The sequence below is a fragment of the Nomascus leucogenys genome, chromosome 12 (assembly GCF_006542625.1).
Source record: "Nomascus leucogenys isolate Asia chromosome 12, Asia_NLE_v1, whole genome shotgun sequence".
NCBI classification, from domain to species: Eukaryota; Metazoa; Chordata; class Mammalia; order Primates; family Hylobatidae; genus Nomascus; species Nomascus leucogenys.
The window spans coordinates 85354234-85368123 of NC_044392.1; the positions used below are offsets into that span (position 1 = coordinate 85354234).

Consider the following 13890-nt stretch of genomic DNA (forward strand, 5'->3'; position numbering starts at 1 on the left):
ATGTTTAGCACTTCCTTCAGGAGCTCTTGTAAGGCAGGCCTGGTGGTGCCGAAATCTCTCAGCATTTGCTTGTCTGTAAAGGATTTTATTTCTCCTTCATTCATGAAGCTTAGTTTGGCTGGATATGAAATTCTGGGTTGAAAATTCTTTTCTTTAAGAATATTTAATATTGGCCCCCACTCTCTTCTGGCTTGTAGAGTTTCTGCTGAGAGATCAGCTGTTAGTCTGATGGGCTTCCCTTTGTGGGTAACCTGACCTTTCTCTCTGGCTGCCCTTAACATTTTTCCTTCATTTCAACCTTGGTGAATCTGACAATTATATGTCTTGGAGGTGCTCTTCTCAAGAAGTATCTTTGTGGTGGTCTCTGTAGTTCCTGAACTTGAATGTTGGCCTGCCTTGCTAGATTGGGGAAGTTCTCCTGGATAATATCCTGAAGAGTGTTTTCCAACTTGGTTCCATTCTCCCTGTCACTTTCAGGTATGCCAATCAAACATAGATTTGATCTTTTCACATAGTCCCATATTTCTTGGAATCACTGTTCATTTCTTTTTACTCTTTTTTCTCTAAACTTGTCTGCTCACTTTATTTCATTAATTTGATCTTCAATCACTGATACCCTTTCTTCCACTTGATTGAATCGGCTATTGAAGCTTGTGCATGTGTCACGTAGTTCTCGTGCCACAATTTTCAGCTCCATCAGGTCATCTAAGGTCTTCTCTACACTGTTTATTCTAGTTGGCCATTCACCTAATCTTTTTTCAAGGGTTTTAGCTTCCTTGTGATGGGTTTGAACATCCTCCTTTAGCTCAGAGAAATTTGTTATTACCAACCTTCTGAAGCCTACTTCTGTCAGCTTGTCAAAGTCATTCTCCATCCAGCTTTGTTCTCTTGCTGGCAAGGAGCTGTGATCCTTTGGAGGAGAAGAGGTGCTCTGGTTTTTAGAATTTTCAGTTTTTCTGCTCTGGTTTCTCCCCATCTTTGTGGTTTTGTCTACCTTTGGTCTTTGATGTTGGTGACCTACAGATGAGGTTTTGGTGTGGATGTCCTTTTTTTTTTTTTTTATGTTGATGCTATTCCTTTCTGTTTGATAGTTTTCCTTCTAACAGTAGTCAGGTCCCTCAGCTGCAGGTCTGTTGGAGTTTGCTGGAGGTCCACTCCAGACCCTGTTTGCGTGGGTATCACCAGTAGAGGCTGCAGAACAGCAAATATTGCAGAACACTAAATATTGCTGCCTGATCCTTCCTCTGGAAGCTTCTTCCCAGAGGGGCACCTAGCTGTATGAGGTGTCAGTCAGCCCCTACTGGGAGGTGTCTGCCAGTTAGGCTACACGGGGGTCAGGGACCCACTTGAGGAGGCAGTCTGTCCATTCTCAGAGCTCAAACACCATGCTGGGAAAACAACTGCTCTCTTCAGAGCTGTCAGACAGGAAAGTTTAAGTCTGCAAAAGTTCCTGCTGACTTTTGTTCAGAGGCAGCTAGCCTTGCTGAGCTGTGGTGGGCTCCTCGCAGTTTGAGCTTCCCCAGCAACTTTGTTTACCTACTCAAGCCTCAGCAATGGTGGACGCCCCTCCCCCTGCCAGGCTGCTGCCTTGCAGGTCAATCTCAGACTGCTGCGCTAGCAGTGAGCAAGGCTCCATGGGCATAGGACCCATGGAATCAGCTGTGGGATATAATCTTCTGGTTTACCATTTGCTAAGACCATTGGAAAAGGCAGTATTTGGGTGGGAGTTTCCCATTTTTTCCAGGTACAGCCTGTCACAGCTTCCCTTAGCTAGGAAAGGGAAATCCCCTGGCCCCTTGCGCTTCCCAGGTGAGGTGATACCTGGCCCTGCTTCAGCTTGCCATCCGTGGGCTGCATCCATTGTCCAGCCAGTCCCAATGAGATGAACCATGTACCTAAGTTGGAAATGCAGAAATCACCCATCTTCTGCGTCAATCATGCTGGGAGCTGTAGACTGGAGCTGTTCCTGTTTGGCCATCTTGGAATGGAACTTCTTCGCATGCACTTTTTATAAATCATTTATAAGTAAATAGACTGTGTTGTGTGGTACTCATTCCATGTAGCGCTCTCATTTTTCTTTTTTTAATTTCAGATTATGTCGTATACTACAGAAATCATTCGATTTTTCACCAGAGAATAAGGTGAGTTCCTTGAAGTTGTTGAATAATTCAGTTTCTTTCAAGTTATGTTTTCTTTTTGTGTTAGTCTTATAGAAGGAGTGCTTTAAGCACACAGCTCAAGTTAAAAAAAAAAAAAAGTCTAAATGGGATAACTGCTTTTGGCAATGACCAGGAGAGGAAAATCTGGAATGGATGGTAGAGGAGAGAGATGATGAATATCAATTATGGCCTTGAGACAAGTTGCAGGAGTGAAGTCTGGGGCGTGTGCTGTTAACTCCTGTGTGTTAGGTCCTTTATAAATTGCAGCTGGTCACTAACATGAAGAATTGACAATGGATTGAGTTTAATGTAGGGCACAGTGATCAGAGTGGTGAAGGGGTGAACTGTATCGGATGCATCTGATGCACTGACTCATCCCGTCAAACTCTCTTCTCATCTCAGTTGTGGCAGTGCTGGGCAGTTAAAAGGAGACCTGGACTCATTTCAGGCTTATAGCATGTTGTATTAGATAATATAAAACCTGTATCTGTATAAGAGATTACAGGGTTTATGGGATTGCTATACCCACTCTGTAACCTGTCCTTCCTGGCCTCTCTCAAACATGCTGGGCATGTTCATGTCTTAGGCCTATACACCTGCTGTTCCTTTTGCTACTTATGCTGTTTCTCCAGATATCCAGGCGACTTCCCCCCTTACTACTTTAGGTCTTCCCTGAACTGCCACCTCATTGATGCTATTTCTGATCCCCTGTGTCAAATTGCTATACTCTAAATTGCCAGCTCTTTTGCTCCCTTATCGCTGCTTCACTTTTCTGCATGAAAGTTGTGGTTATTTGATATTCTGTATGTTTTATATTTTTGTTTATTACTTGCTAGAATGTTGTGTCCCTTGAAGGCAGATATTTTTTGTCTAACTGATCAATCCTCTCCAGCACCTCAAATCAGTGCCTGACACATAATGAGCTTTTAATAAGTATTTGTTAATTGAATAAATCAAAACTGTGGAAGTGAACATGTTAGTTCGTTATGCTCATTTTCAAGATTTTTGAGATATGTTATAGAATTTTCCTCTGTAAATATATGCAGTCCCTCCCACTCCTTCAAGTGTTTATCGCATCTTTCACCTCCTTCCCAACCAGGTAGAATCGGTATTTTTAATCTTACTTCCATTAATAGGTATAAAATGACATGTTTTCTAAATAAGCAGTTTTAACATTTCAACTCAAAAAGAATATATATTTAGATAACTATCTTTACCACATTTTTATCTTGTAGTATATAGGCTTCCTTGGGGCAATGAAGCCTGAGTTAGTGTTACGGTAAGAAGGAAAATGCATTTGCTGTCTACTACATGGTAGCCATTGTGCTAAATTCTTTACAGGTGTTATTAGTTAATTCCATTCTTCAGTACATGCTTATAATGTAGGTAGTATTATTTGCATTTTAAAGACTAGTAAATACAGTTTAAATATGTTTAATGGCTTATTTTTATTTTTATTTTTTGAGATGGAGTCTAGCTCGGTAGCCCAGGATACAATCTCGGCTCACTGCAACCTTTGCCTCCCGGGTTCCAGCGATTCTCTTGCCTCAGCCTCCCGAGTAGTTGGGATTACAGGCATGCACCACCATGCCTGGATAATTTTTGTATTTCTAGTAGAGACGAGGTTTCACCACGTTGGCCAGGCTGGTCTCAAACTCCTGACCTCAGGTGATCCGCCCATCTCAGCCTCCCAAAGTGCTGGGACTACAGGTGTGAACCATTAAGCCTGGCTGTTTAATGGCTTTTTAATACCAGTTTATCAGGCCACAAGGCCCTGACAGTTGATTGATTTGAGGTTTCTTCAAATGATGAATTGGTGTGTTTAAGAGGATCAGATTGGGTTCGTAGGTGGTTCTATATTCTGCCAAGGTGGACTGAAACATTCTGGTGCTGTATGTCTCTCCCTTTACTCTTTCTAACTGTGAAGTCTGATTAGTACTTGTAAATGAAAAGTCTCAGGCTCTCTTCTACTTTTTGTTGTGAGTGAAGCATTTCTGATATCAATTCAGAACAACTTGAGACTGTTTTTGTTTTGAACACATGTCAGATTGAAAGTGGAAGCAGGGACAAGTTCTTCATTTTTGGGAGATAGCCTAGATGTTAAGAAAACTGCTCTTTTCTGTTTATTACAATGAGGTGGGAACAGTTTTTGCGCATTTTGTTTTTACATGAGACTGCTTGAAAAATTTTCTAGGGACTTTTTCTTTTAAATGGTGGGTAGGTGGAAGCAACATTTCCACTTTCCAGTTTACTTGGTTTGCCGTCTATGGAATCCTTGTATCCTTCTAATAGATGGTCACAGATCAAATTAATTCATAATTTAGTATTATTATACAATACAATAACTTATGTATGTATGCTTAGTGTTTCAAAGACTGTCCCAAATATTAGCATCCCATGAACAGATTCTGAATTTCAGGTATGGTATGTTTTTATATAAAGCTGCTTTTTACATAAAGAAGACTCTAAATTTCAGGTATGGTAGGTTTTTATATTAAGCTGCTTTTTACATAAAGAACTCCAGGCAGCATGCTCTAGGGTACACAGCAGCAGAGATCCATTGATTCAGCCGGGGTTACTTAGTCTCATATAGAATGGAGGCATGACCTGCAAGTTATGAAAATAATGAACCATATTCATGTGTGCGTAAAGAGAGCAACGTTCTGTGTGCACAGCACTGGGCTGGATGCTGAGGGTATGAAGACTAATTAGATACAACCACTGCCCTCAGTAGGACTTACTCCAGTGGGTAAGAGTGACTTGCACCCAGATTATAAAATCAAACGATTAGAGAGAATAGGAAGAGAAAAGCACTGAACACCAAAATATGTAGCCTCAGATCACAAATTGGAACATTTGAAACTTTTACTCATGAGGAATTTACCCTGATGTCACTTATGTGAAATGGATTAAATTTTAGATTTCTAAAAAATGACCTGACAATAAGAACAGACACATAGACCAGTAGAACAGAAGAGAGAAATCAGAAATAAATCCGCATATTATAGCCAACTTATTTTTGACAAGGAGACCAAAAACATACATTGAAGAAAGGATACCCTCTTCATAAATGGTGCCAGGCAACCATAAAACTATTAATACTAGAGGAAAACATGGGGGAACACTTCAGGACATTGGTTTAGGCAAATATTCTATGGGTAAGACTTCAGCAGTGCATCCAACAAAAGCAAAAATAGACAAATGGGACTTTGGTACTTAAGTGATCCTCCTGCCTTGGCCTCCCAAAGTGTTGGGATTACAGACGTTGAGCCACTGTGCTTGGCCCCATAATAGACTTGTTTCTAAGATCTACTCCTTTTCCATTCTAGCAGAACAAGAGCCTATTTTTTTTAATTTTTATGTTTAAGTTTGGGGTGGATGTGCAGGTTTGTTACACAGGTAAATCTGTGCCATGGTGTTTTGCTGCACCTATCAACCCATCACCTAGGTATTAATCCCAGCATGCATTAGCTATTTTTCCTAATGAAGAGCCTGATTAAAAATATAAAACCATGGTACCTAAACCTCAGAGTCCTCAAAATATATAATTTAATTTAAGCTGCATGCCTCTGTTTTTTTTTTTTTGTTTGTGTGTGTGTGTGTGTGATCTATTTTGCTGCAGAGTTTCCAAACCAATTGTGTCTGTGCACTATTTGGAACTCTCACAGGTTTTATACAGTTTCCTTTTTACTTGTAGCAGAATGGTTATTGGGCTGGCATATTATAAAAAGGCCAAAAAAAGTTAAATGTATTAATATCTTGTCCCAAAATTTCTGATAGAAAAGGAAATATGTGTATTTGTAGGCAGATTTAAAATGACTGTTGAAACAGAGATGGGACTCCAAGAATTTAAGTATCAGCAGAAACCTAAGCGAGAAAAAATGACTGTTAAATTTCTTTGTGAAAGAAATTTTGTTTGTTTTGAAAAACCAGATAGTGAGTAGAGGGAAGAGGATAGAACACGGGAGAGGACAGATGGGAACTAGCAAGGTAGAAGTGGCTGGGCTGGGCTATTGTGGAGTGAAGGGCTTGTGGTTCTCCTCCAGGTTACGAGATCAAAGAAATCTTTTTTTTTTTGAGATGGAGTTTTGCTCTTGTTGCCCAGGCTGGAGTGCAATGGCGTGATCTTGGCTCACCACAACGTCTGCCTCCTGGGTTCAAGTGATTCTCTTGTCTCAGCCTCCCGGAGATCAAAGAAATCTTAGGGAACAAACTTTCCACACCCACATCTTTAACAAAATCTCCTACGCTCGAATGTACTCTTTCAATTGTCTTACATTTGGGAGTGAGGGTTAGATGAAGCACCATGTCCAGCTCTATCTCAGATTAAACTGCCAGCCCCAAACTGAGAGGTCTTCTTCATCATGATTGGAAGAGGCATATTGGAAGGGATCAGTCGGTGACACAGCATTTTCTCAGCTAGCCCTGGAAAACCACCCAAACGCCATAGAAATATAAGGGAAATGTCTGCTTAACCTACTCTTTCTTTTGGGAGGGCATGCAGTTTGGCTATTTGAGTGAGTATTTTGTTTTTGTTCCAATACTTGATTTTAGCAGAGCAAATGAGTTCATCATGCATTAGCAAATAAAGTCAGCTCTGAAAGTGAATTCTCAGGGAAGGGAATGGAGGCACATGCTAGAATTCTTGTACTGTTCTAAGTTTGTTATTATGTCTCATGTGGAAGTCAGAATGTCCTGGAGACTCACTTCTGGTTTGGCTTTGATATAAGCACTGGAAGATGAGCAAGAGATGAGGTGGTGGCAAAAAATAGGGATGATCTTAGACAAATTGAAACATTAAAAACAGCCTAAGTATGTTTCTTTTCTTTTTCTCTTTCTTCCTTCCTTCTCCCCTTCCCCTTCCCCTTTCCACTTTCTCTTCCCCTTCCCCTTCCTTCCTCCCTACCTCCCTTCCTTTCTCTTTCTTTCTCTTTCTTTCCTTCTTTTCTTTCTTTCTTTCTTTGTTTCTTTCTTTCTTCTTTCTTTCTTTCTTTCTTTCTTTCTTCTTTCTTTTCTTTCTTTTCTTTCTTTCTTTCTTTCTTTCTTTCTTCTTTCTTTTCTTTCTTTTCTTTCTTTCTTTCTTTGTCTTGCTCTGTCACCTAGGCATAGTACAGTGGAATGATCTCAGCTCACTGCAACCTCTGCCTCCTGGGCTCAATCATCCTCCTGTCTCAGCCTCCCAGGTAACTAGTACCACAGGCACATGGCTAATTTTTGTATTTTTTGTAGAGAAGGGTTTTTGGCATGTTGCCCAAGATGTCTTGAACTCCTGGGCTCTAGTAATCCATCTCCCATGGCCTCCCAAATTGCTAGGATTGCAGGCTTGGGCCACCATGCCTGGCCTGCCTCCATATGTTTCAATGCAAAAGCACAAATGTTGTATCCATATTAAATAGCTATTCAAGTACACACATACACACACATACAAATGATTATGTGGGAAAGAATATTAAGAGATTGCTGGAGGCCATTATCCTTAGCAAACTAACGCAGGAATAGAAAACCAATTACCCCATATTCTCACGTATAAGTGGAGGCTAAATGATGAGAACACAGAGGGGAACACACACACTGGGCCCTATCGGAGAGTGGAGGGTGGGGTGGAGGGAGAGTATCAGGAAAAATAACTAATGGGTACTAGGTTTAATACCTGGGTGATGAAATAATCTGTACTAAAACCCCCCATGACACAAGTTTACCTATGTAACAAACCTGCACATGTACTCCTGAACTTAAAATAACATTTTTCTTAAAAAGAAAGGAAGGAAAAGAGGAAGATGAAAAGGAGGGAGGGAGGAAAGGGAGGAAGGGAAGAGGGAGAGAGAAAAGAAAGAATGGGAAAAATAAAGAGGAAGAGAAAAATGAAAAGAAGAGATACATCCATACATAGATAACATAATTTTTCTTAACAAAAGTAATATAAGATTTTAAGAATGTGGTCTGTAAATAACACTACTGAGTCATAAAAATTATTAAATATATGAGTCATGAAAAACTACAATGTGTTACCACTACACATCTGCCAAGTGGAAAAAAGGCAAACTATATTGAGGCTTGATGATCTTGTGGAGCACCTAGAATGTTCATACATTACTCATGTAAATATAACTTAGTAGCGCTATGAAACTGACAGTATCTTCTAAAGCTGAACATATGCATTTATAGAAATCCATTTCTAAATACACACACATGAAGAACTGAACATTTGTGAACTAAAAGATATGCACAAGAATGCTCATAACACTACTATAATAGACATAAAAGTGAAAGTAGTCAAATGTTCATCAGAGTTGAGTGGGGCTGAATGTGGTGGCACATGTCTGTAATTCCAGCACTTCGGGAGGTCAAGGCAGGTGAATCACTGGAGGCCAAGAGTTTAAGACCAGCCTGGGAAACATAGTGAAACTATGTCTCTACTAAAAATACAAAAATTAGCTGGGTGTGATGGCACACGCCTGTAATCCCAGCTACTTGGGAGGCTGAGGCACAAGAATTGCTTGTACTGGGAGGCAGAGATTAAAGTGAGCAGAGATCGTGCCACTTCACTCCAGCCTGTGTGACAGGGTGAGACTCTTCCTCAAAAAAATAGTTGAATAGATGATTTATGATATAGTCATATAATAAATAAATACTATACAACAATGAGAATAATTTAACATACAGCTAAACACAAAAATATTGACCAATCTTACATTTACTCAATCTTATATTTACGCAATCTACTATTGAGTAAAGGGCACTGGATACTAACAAATACATATTTTATGATTTCATTTATATAAAGTACCAAAACAGGATAGTAATCTTCATGGGTGTAGGAAGAGGTGGTAGTCTCTGCTTGGGAGCATGACAAGGGCTTCGTGGCAACTGTTATATTCTGAATTTTCTTTGAGTGCTGGCATTCTGGATATGTTTCATTTGTGCAAATCCATAGAGCTATATATTTATGATGTCCACTTTTCTATATGTGTATTTATGCTCCAAAGTAGTTTACTTAAGTCATCTAACAATATCTAGAAATAAGTCTAACAAAATATGCAAGGACTATACACCATGAACAATGCAGTATTTCTGAGAGAATTAAAAGGGCTAATAAATGGTAGGACATGTCATGATTAGGGATTGGAATACTGATTATTTTATGAATCTCATTTCTCCACAAATTTATCTATAGATTGAATGTAATTGCAAGACTCATACATACAGTGAGTTGATTTATAGAAACTATAGTGAAAGGATAATCTTTTCAATAAACGGTGTTAGTATCACTGGATTCTTGGGTTATCACTTCACCAGCTGGAAACCTCTGTGGCCAGTGGATCCTTTGCCTGAGTTTTTCTTGGGCTCACTGGGCTTGTTCCACCCCTTCAGTCTGGCAGGCTGCACTTGGCTTACGCTACCCTCCTGGATCCCGTGCCTGCCAAGAGTGAGCTGAGTGGGGAGGGGTGTGTGAGTGAGCATGGGTTCCAGCCACTGCTCATAGCCAGGCATGCTGGCTGTGGCAGGGTGGGCAGCTCCAGGCACTGGCATGGGCACTGGCTCCCTGCGAGGCTGAAACTGGACCAGGCAAACCACAAGCAGCTTCCATGGCTGGCACCAGGGAATGCGGTGGTGCCCAGAAGCTTGTAGTCACCAGAAAGTGTGAAGCCCCAAAGAGGTTATCACAGCCCTGGCTTGGGGAACTTGTAGGTCTGGGATCCCCAAAGGGCCACAGATCTTCTCTCCTTCTCTCTTCTCTCCTTCTTGTTGCCCACAACATGGTGAGCAAGGGGCATGTTTCAGCCTTGTTTGTGTTACAGCTCTTTCAGCTCTGCCATTTGGCAAGTCCCTAGTTTTTGTCCTGTGTCCAGAAAGAATGAGGTACCTAGACAAGTGGAAGGTGAGCAAGATAAAGACGAGCTTTTTAGAGCAGTAGAACAGCTCAGAGAAAACCCACAGTGGGTAGCTTCTCTCCTCGACTGGGATGTCCTGATGAGTGTTCAGCTCTCAGCAGAGAGGAGACCCTGGAGTAGGTAGCTCCTCTCTGCAGCTGGAAGTCCCAATGTCTGCTCAGCTCTCAGCAGAGAGGAGAACCCAGAGAGGGTAGCTCCTCTCCACAGGCAGCTTATTCTGTCATCTCCTCAAGTCTGGCTGAACCCAGGGTTTTTATGGGATTCAGTGGAGAGGAAGTGTGTGCTGATTGGTCCATGGGTGGCCATGGGTTGTCCTGGAAAAAGCAACATAAGTTCCCACTCTGATCTGCAGGACTGGCAGCCCAGCTCCCAGGCTTCAGGCCTTCCCTGGCTTGAAGGTGGGGCTTCACCAAGGGCCTACCTGTTTCTACCCTGGAGCCTGTCTGCCTCCTGCTGCTGCTTATGTAACCCAGGCTTTTCCTGCTGAGGGGTGCCTATAAGCCAGCATTGAGCTGCCCTCAGCCCTGCCTCAGCCTCCTTCTGGTGCTCGGTGGTGCACAAAGTCTGGAGGGGGACAAGGCAGCAGGGGCTAGTGTGTCAGGGCTGCCCTAAGTGTGTGCACACCTGGCCAGGTTGCAATAGTACCCAGTCTTGGCCTCAATTTTGCGCCAGATCAGAGCAGGCACAGGAGCAGGGAGAGGCCAGGACGCAGGAGCAGGCATTTCCAAGCCTGCAGCGGCAAGAGGGACTTCCCAGGCCCCTGGGAGTGCAGAGTTGCCTGGGTCTGCAGCTGTGGCTTGGGTGGCTGCAGCTGTGCCTGGAGCTCATGCCTGCTCCCAGTCCTCAAGAGCACAGGGATGTCTAGGCTTGGAGCCATGGCTGGGCAGCTGCAGCTGCGCCCAGGGAACATGAGGCTACCGCCCTGCCAAATCAGAAGTGGGCAGGCCTTCCACCTGTTTCTGGCTCCCACCAGCTCCATGGAGCATGCAGCCCCAGCCACACCTCCCCAGTGCAGCCAGTGTCATGGCAGCAACCACTCTAGATGGGCCATGGCTGCCATCATTAGGGCTTTACTATACACGTGTTAAAAAGTAATTAAACATTGTTCCTACTCTCCTGACATTAAAAACCAATCAATTCAGATGGATTATAGATATAGTTGTGGAAGACAAAACAATCAAACTTTTAGAAAAAAATCAAAGACATTATTTTCAGGTTTTCCCAGTTGGGAAATGTGATACAAAACTATTCAGTTTAAATAAAAAATCAATACCTTTAACTATTAAAATTGAGAACTGCTATTTATCCAAAGATACAATGAAGAGACTGAAAGGCAAAGATTAAAAAAAGAGTAAAGATTTAAAAAAGTAAATATGTATATACACATGAATGGAATATGTAAAAAAGTCTCCAAGTAAAGAAAAAAGGACAATTCACTAGAAATAGAAGAAAAGTCTTAAACAGTCTCATCCCAAAGAAGATATCCTAATGAACAGTGGACATGAACAGGGGCTCAACTTCCTTAATTATCTCTCATTCTCAAGGAAAAGCAAACTAGACTGTGAATAAAATCTCCATGTACCCACTAAGATGACTACAATTCAAAAGGCTGACCTATCCAGGTGACGATGAGAGTGTGCAGCATTGGAAATTCTTACACATTGCTGGTGAGAGTATAAATGGTGACAATTGTATTAAAAAACTATTTGATATTATCTACTATAAGGTGAAAAATACACACTATATATTTAATAATTCCACTCCTAGTTATCTGTAATGAAATATTATTACAGAACCCAAAAGCCTGCATGAATTTTAACACATAATGTTTAGTTAAAGAAGTCAAACAAAAAACAAAACATGGTATATATTTCAGTTTATATAAAGACAAAAAGCAGACAATAACAAGCTGTGATGTTCCAAGTCAGATAACATTTCTGTGTTAGTATCTGCTATTGCATAAGAAATATGCTCCCAAATGTAGTGACTCGAAACAGCACTGATTGTCTCATATTTTCTAAAGTTCACAAGAATCTTTTAGGTAAGGTTTAGCTGTGTCTTCTTTGTGGTTTCTCACAGGCTGCAATCAAAGTGCCTCCTGGGCTTTAGACATCTCAAGGCTTTTCTGGGGAAGAATCCACTCCCCAGACTCAGTCTCATGGTCATTGGCAGGATTCATTTTATCATTAACTTGTTAGACTATGGTCCTCAGTTCCTTTATGGCTGTCGACTAAAGGTCATCCTCAATTGTTTGCCATGTGAGATTTCTGTCATGATAACTTCCTTCATCAGTATGAGCAAGCCATGAAGGAGAGAGGGAGATAAAAATGAAAGGGGAGGAGAGAGAGAGTGAGAGAGTGTGTGAGCTAATGAGAAAGAGAGAGACACACAGAGAGAGAGTAAGCAAGCGATAGAGCACATGGGCTAGCAAGACGGAAATTTGGGTGATGCTATGACTAAGATTCTGAGGGTATTTGGCAAAATTTAGTTCCTTGATTTAGTTCCTTACATGATAGTGCGAGAACAGATGTACTTCTCAAAAATCATCCACTGTAAGATTATAATTTAGCTATTATTCCTTTTGTATGTTGTTTTTCATTTTATTTTTAAAAAAGTAAAAGTCACCAAGACTGGAGTAGATCTAGAAGGGCAAAAGTGAATACAGCAAAGTAGGAGTCTAGTGTGGAATTCCAGGTGAATGACAATATGGACTTCGACTAGAAAGGGTGAGGTTCTATTCAACTCTAGATGCATTTCCAATTTAGAGGTAACAGGACTTGCTGTTGAATTGATTTTGAGGACAGAGAGGAAAATAGGGATCAAGGATGGGGTTAAAGGAATTATATTTACCAAGATAGGGGAGACTGTGGGAGGATGAAGTTTAAGATCACAGGAGAAATCAAGAGTTTTGGTTTGGATATGTAAAACTTGAGATATTTATTGGACATCAACGTGGGAATGCTAAACAGGCAGTGAAGTTAGAGCTATTAATTTGGACACGTTGAATAGAGATTTGCTGAAGCCAAGACAGTGGATTAGAGAAAAAAAATGGGCTCAAAAACTGAAGAGCTATAATATTTAGAAATTAAGAAGTAGAAAGAATTCAGAAAAGGAAATTGAAAAAGAATGGCCAATAAGACAGAGAAAAACAAAGACTGTGTGCTACATAAGCAGCCCGAAATATGAAATGCCGGAAGAAGGAAGGGATGATTATCTTTGTCATATTGCTGAGACATAACATGAGAATGGAGAATCAACAATTCGACATATCAACATGGAACAGGCAGGTCATGACAGGGGCTGATTGTGTGGGACACTTGATATTGAGATTATGGAGGGAGGTTTAGTTACTGGTAAATAAAAGGTTGAGGCTGAGGTGAGATGATAGAAAAGACTTTCTCAAAGGTCAAGTAGCTGAGAGGCTGGGGTATTAGATGCTTGTCTACCCCATGCAAAAAGTCCCAAAGATTAATAACAAGAGTAGTGGTAAAGAGAGGAAGAGTCAGGTGCTAAAATATTCAGTGAATAAAGGGGTTGGGAGATCCAGAATACCTAAAGCAAAGGAGTCGTGAGTAATATAGCCTGATGACATGTGTTTCACTTTATGTGTTTTGTTGTTTTGTGGCTTTCTGGGAGATTTAGAAGCTAAAGAAAGAGGATAAATGATTTGGAAGCCCCTCAGATCTAGGAACAACACAAGAATGTTCACTCTCACCACTCCCATTCAACATTACACCGGAATTGTTAGTACAATGGAAGTGTTAGTACAATTTGGGAAGAAAAGGATATAAAAGGCATATAGATCAGAAAGGATCAAATAAAACTGTCCATATTTGCAG

At 41.0% G+C, this 13890-nt stretch overlaps 1 protein-coding gene across 1 annotated transcript in view; it reads left to right on the top strand.

Moving 5' to 3' along the window:
* The window catches only part of KYAT3 (kynurenine aminotransferase 3), an 86995-nt gene that overhangs the window by 1585 nt on the left and 71520 nt on the right, over nucleotides 1–13890 (top strand). Inside the window, exon 2 of the mRNA XM_030825091.1 lies at nucleotides 2093–2141. The gene's annotated coding sequence lies outside the window, so the exon portion shown is untranslated. The remainder of the gene's footprint in view (nucleotides 1–2092; nucleotides 2142–13890) is intronic.